General features: G+C 34.8%; 1 pseudogene; it reads left to right on the top strand.

Annotated features, from left to right (window-relative positions):
- The first annotated feature begins 3474 nt into the window (after positions 1-3474).
- On the top strand, positions 3475-4329 carry LOC144251387 (complement component 1 Q subcomponent-binding protein, mitochondrial pseudogene; annotated as a pseudogene).
- Positions 4330-6186: the final 1857 nt, after the last annotated feature.

Below are 6186 nucleotides of genomic sequence, written 5' to 3'. Positions count from 1 at the left end.
GGCCAGCAATATATATGTTTCTTTCTGGAGATAATAGTACAGAAGGATAATTTCACATTTATAACAAAGTTTTTAGAAAAAAAATACCCTTTAATGTAATGTACCTTTAATTGTAAGACAGATATAAAAAAAAGGAGAAAAATCACAACTTAGAATCTTTGCTTCCATAAGCCCCATATGTGAGGTGAACTTGAGAGAACTATCCTAAGTGGAATTCCCAAACTTATGAGGTTGAGAGCCTGTCGTCCATTTTTTATATTATTCATCCTTGTTTTAAACAATACTGGCAGTTGTATTAAAAGCATATGATTGATTTGATACTGAAATTTTTAATATTCATTGATATAATTAGAGATGCTACTAAATTTGAAGGCTGTGATTTCTGATATTTATTGTGGGCTTTGAATACATAAATTCAGTGGGACTCTTAGAGCTGCAAATTATGCTTATTAAAACATGGAATGCAATGGTTATTATGTTGTAAGACTTACTTTTTTGTTTATGTGGATGTATGTTTACTTTAAGAGAGAAATAAACATTCCCTTAAGACCTGGTCATGAATTATTGACTTTGTGAAGTTGAATATAACTGGGAAATTCAGAAAAGGACAGGATTTTCTTAATCTTTTTAAAAGTACTTTATTAATCCTTTTCCTTTTCCCAAATGGATTTGTCCCAGTGATTTCTAATTGGTTTTGGGTGTATGAAATCTGCCTTTATAATAAACACTAAAATTGGATAACTTGGATGTTTGAATATTTAAAAAACTGAAATTTTAGGCAGGTGAAACCCAATTTGTTTATAACATGACTTTCAATTTAAACACACCATGGCACAATAGTGACATTTCAGAATTGGTAAGCTACAGATAATGAGAGTAAAATTGATTAACATATCATCTGGAAGCAGAACTCCTTTAGAAAAAGATGGCCTGGGTGTTTGAGGGATTTAAATGCCTGTTCCAGTTTCTTCATTCTGGGACTGAAGAAGGCAAGCTATTGCTGTAGGTATAGTCACACTTCTCAATGGGCAGGCATGCTGTTAGCAGTAGGGTGGAGGATTGTGGTAGAGGGTTTATGTGCAGCCAGAGGATTGTAACCATTTCCTTTGTGCATTGTGAGAGGGTCTGTTGACAACAATGGAAGCACATGCTTTCTCTCAACCTACATCATATCACCATCTTCCCACATAGAGGCATCTCTAATTTCAATGAATATCGAAAAACTTCAGTATCAAATCAGCCATATGTTTTTAATACAACAGATACAACACCCAATATTTTTAAAACCAAACACTGTAGCTTGTACACTTCCTTATTTTATGTGGCTTCTTAAGGACAAGAAAAGCTTTGAGATTTTTTTTTGTTTGTTTGTTTGTTTTTTTTGATTGCATAGTCAATATAGAATCAATATTCAGCGATTCATTTTTTCTTATTTGCTTATTCCTACTTAAGGAAATAGAGTGAATTCTTACACATCTTTTTAAAAAGTTTTTAATTTTTTATTTCTATTTCCCTACCTACCATCCATCTATCCACTTATTCATCCATCCACTTACCCATCTGTCCATCTGCTTGTCTACATATCTTGTTTCCACCAGAATAGTCCAAGAAATATTAATAGTGAAAAAATAATAGATAAATCAGTCTTCCTAAATAGAAGAATTATCTGGGGGCTGGGACTGTGGCTTAGCAGTAGAGCGCTCATCTAGCATGTGTGAGGCTGTGGGTTCAATCCTCAGCATCATGTAAAAATAAATAAACAAAATAAAGGTTTTGTTCCAACTACTTTTAAAAAAAAATTAATTGGTCAACATTGTGAGACTTTATATAGTTTTAGTAGAATCTGGATTTTATAAGATGAAGGGAAACTAAACTGTTGAAATATGGTAAGTAGAGGGAACAAACATTAATTTTAAAGTTTTTCAAGGGCAGGATTGAGATATTCAGTGCATATGCTTTTCAGTTTGGATAATTAACTTTCATCCTATTGTAATTATCTAAGGAATGTCATTTAATATTCCATTGATCTAGCCCAATTCTCTCATCTGTATCATAGTGCTATTTATGTGATTGTGATGGAATGTGGAATCTGTTCTTTCAAATGCTGATACCAATAATGTAAAATTCTCCCTATATTTAATCTGAGTTATATTTTAGGACATTCAATCTCCTCACTCAATATGCATCAATAGAAATTTTTAGCATTGGCATTGTTTTTTTTTTTTTTTTGGAAATGGAATAGTAAAAGTGGATAACTTCAATGATCTTTTTATTTTTAAAATATATTTTTAATTTTTATTGTTTGAGGCAGGGTGTTGCTGTGTTGTTTAGCTGATCTTGAATTCCTGGACTCAAGCAATCCTGCCTCAGCCTCCCAAGTATCTGGGATTACGGGCATGTTCTGTGCATAGCCTAAAAATATATGTTCATTTTTAAATAAGATATAGTAATTGTACATATATATATGTGATACAGTGTGTGTGTGTGTGTGTGTGTGTAATGATTATATTTGGGTAATTGACATGTCTACCACCTCAGACACTTATCATTTCTTTGTGTTAGGAACATTCAAAATCCTCTATTAGCTACATCAAAACACTCAGTTTATTCTGTCAACCATAGTTACCCTATTTAATTGTACTGAATAACTATTAACAATCCTCTACTCTATCCCCCTCCCTGACACACAAAGCAGGTGTGTTTATACTGAATTAATTAAACTAAGAAAATCACTTGCCTCTAACAGGATCTCTCAGATATCCTTGTTGTATTTATAAATTAAGTGTTGAAACAGGAATTGCTTTTTATAGTTTCTACTATCTGCTATTTTTAATTTTTATGTTTTGTGCATTGGGAACAATGTGGGTTCTGGGTTCAGAAGTGGGTTCAAAATCAGACTCATAGTGAGGCCTTAAACTCTCTAAGCTTCAGTTCCCTGTCTTTAGAATGGGGTTGTCATGAGGATTAAGTAGCATATTACAACGTGCCTGGCACAATGCCTGGTACATAGCAGGTGCTGGGTAAATGATCTTATTCTTATATTAAACATGAGCTGTTAATTAGTGTGATTCAATTTTAAATTTGAGAGACATATAAGAAGTATGTGCCATAGCTACTCTGGAAAATCATCGTATAGTATAATCCTACCACCTTGATCTTTGGTGGACTCTGGTTTAGCTACATCAGAAAAGAAAGCTTTGTGAAGATAGCAGCTATTTTATAAAATATCACCAAGTTACAGGTTTCCATTAATAAAATCATTTCACACAGATAGATATCTAATTATGTCATTAAAAATACAAATAACCATCTAAAACTTTGTCTCTCTGGAATCCTTTTAGGCAAACACCACATTAAGAAGATATGTTCTTTTATAGCTTCTTAAGCAGCAAGTAATTTATGTCTTCTGGAAAGAGGTTCAGGCCTTGGCCGGGGTTGTCCTTTGCGCTCGCACACTTGCGCAACCAATTTCGGATGCTTCCTCTGCTGAGCTGCCTTCCCAGAGCCCCTGGCGCCGCCATAGCCTGTCTCTGTGCTGTCACACCCGCCCCTTGCCTCTGGCAACTGCTGCAGTGGGCACCTGGGGCCAAGCATAGGGCCCTAAAGACTGCTCTGTATATGAGCCAGGTCGGAGCAGCAGCGAGGCCTCTTGCAGCCTTCTGGGCCCTGCGGCTCTGGCTGCCACACGCTGAGCATGGAAGGAGATAAAGCTTTTGTCGAATTCCTGACAAATGAAATTAAGGAAGAAAAGAAAATCCAGAAGCATAAGTCCCTTCCCAAGATGTCTGGAGTGAATGGGACAGAAGCTAAAGCAGTGCAGAAAGTTGCTGGGGAAAAGATTACTTTCAACATTAACAATAGCATCCCAACAACATTTGATGGTGAGGAAGAGGCCTCAGAAGGGCAGAAGGTTGAAGTACAGGAGCCTGAACTGATCCACTCCCAGTTGTGTGGTTGAAGTTACAAAGAGCAATAGCCAGAAAGCTCTTGTACTAGACTGTCAGCATCCAGATGAAGAGATTGGACAAGAAGAGGAAGCCGAGAGTGACATTTTTTCTATTAAGGAAGTTAACTTTCAAACCACTGGCGAGTCTGAATGGAAAGAGTATTTACACTCTGAACACAGATTCCTTAGACTGGGCCTTGTATGACCACCTAATGGATTTCCTTGCAGACCGAGGGGTGGACAACACTTTTGCAGATGAGGTGGTGGAACTCAGCACAGCCCTGGAGCACCAGGAGTACATTAATTTTCTTGAAGACCTCAAAAGTTTTGTCAAGAGACGCTGGAGCAAGCAGAGACACTTGAAGGCCTTAATATTATGGTGAGCTTCGACCAGTGAACAAAAACCACCCTGACACCAGACTGTGTGCTTTGAATTGTATGTAATCCTAACATCATGGGGGTGGGGCGGAATAAGCACATTTAAATTATTGCTATCATGCTCTCATTTAGTATTCATTTGATAGATTTCCTGTACAAACCTATTCTTTCTAGATTTTTGTATAACATAATGATGGACAATAAAATTCTTTTATCTCCAAAAAAAAGAGGTTCATATGATATTTGTAATTTCTTCATATAAAGATACCTGATAACATTTTACACTTTAGTTGGAGGACAGATCTTTCAATGCTCAAAGATTTAAAGGTTTTTTTTCCCCATTTTTTTCAATGAACACGACAAGTTTATTTTATAGATGTTAATTCATTTCAGGAGTTGGAAATTCTAAGTCTGATTTTTTTAAAAAATATTCTCCTAATTCTTCATAACAGAAGTTGAGACTGTGTGTGTGTTTGCAAAAATTCTTGTGGTCTAACATTCAAGTTTCGTTTGGGAGGGGTGATGAAGGACAGTAGAAAAGCTATTACCATCTTTAGAATTCAATGTTGTATGCATAATTTGAATATATCTGGAAAACAAAGGAAATTATTTCTACCATCTCAAGTTTTTAATTAATTTCTCAAGAGTGGAAGGAAATACTTTGAAAGATTTAGCAGTCAAATTCAAATAACTATGCAAACAGTGGCAAAATTTCTTCTCCACCTGCCATGCAACTTTATCTCAAGAAATGTTTCATTCAGCAAATGCTGCTGCTAACAGATAATTCTCTTTTTCAAAGCAGGAAAAACAAATGGAGGGGGAATAATTATTTGAAGAAAACATTTTTCTTGATTTTTAAAATTGTGAGTATGAAAAATATGTATTTTATTTTCTTGGGGGATGGGTGGTGATAAGCATGAATGAGTGAGTGCATTGATTAACCCACCTGTTTTGTAGTATTGTTAAACCATTACTGGCTTTTTTGGTTTTGTTTTGTTTCTCTTTTTGTATACCAAAGCACTGATAGTAACTTGCAGATGTGATAATTAACCTGGGATCTTAAAACATTTGTATAATAATTTAAACACTATCTCAAGAGACCATATTCTTAGTGAAATTGTGTTATTATAATATATTGTTAGACTTAACCTCTGTAAGGAAATGGTGGCAAGCAAAATGTTGCACTGAGAAACCAATTGGTAACTAAATACAAAAAAGGTAAATATATTGTTCATATACTTTCGCATTTTTACTTTTCTTTGATTCATTTATTTGGTGTGAGCTAGAAGCTAATGTGCCAATGCATTAGTTGGCATACACAGCCTCTACTAAGAAAAGTTATGTTTCTCTGTATTTTTGAAACTAATAATTTCAAAAAGGACCAAAATTTAGTTTCCCATTCCTTCCCAGTGAAATTTGACCTGATCTGCCTTTCTGTATAACATGAATTGGGGTTTGCAATGACTGAACCAAAGAAAATGAAATGTACATTTTATATTTTACTGGGACAACTCCTCATTTTTTAAGTACCAAAGTACTAGATACAGTGGATTTGTGAAGATTTAGTTCTGGGCATTGGGAGATTATTTGGGCTTTGAACTCAAATACAATTTGAGAGGTGATCTTCCATTTCCTATGTGACATGTTAATTTGCTATAGCAAATTTTAAGAACATACCATTATTTATAGAATCTCTAACAAATTAAACTTCTACATAACTATTCTTTGTAGAAAATATATTTGAACTGGATTAACAGAGCACTCTCACTGTAGCCCATCTACCAGGACATGGATATAGTATAAAATCCTTCAGTGTCATGACATTTGCCATAAAAATAAAAATAAAAGATTTGTTCATTAGG

This window comes from Urocitellus parryii, assembly GCF_045843805.1.
Source record: "Urocitellus parryii isolate mUroPar1 chromosome 13 unlocalized genomic scaffold, mUroPar1.hap1 SUPER_13_unloc_15, whole genome shotgun sequence".
Lineage (NCBI taxonomy): Eukaryota > Metazoa > Chordata > Mammalia > Rodentia > Sciuridae > Urocitellus > Urocitellus parryii.
The sequence above is the reverse complement of the archived record's forward strand: the minus strand, read 5'-3'. Positions and strand labels throughout refer to the sequence as shown.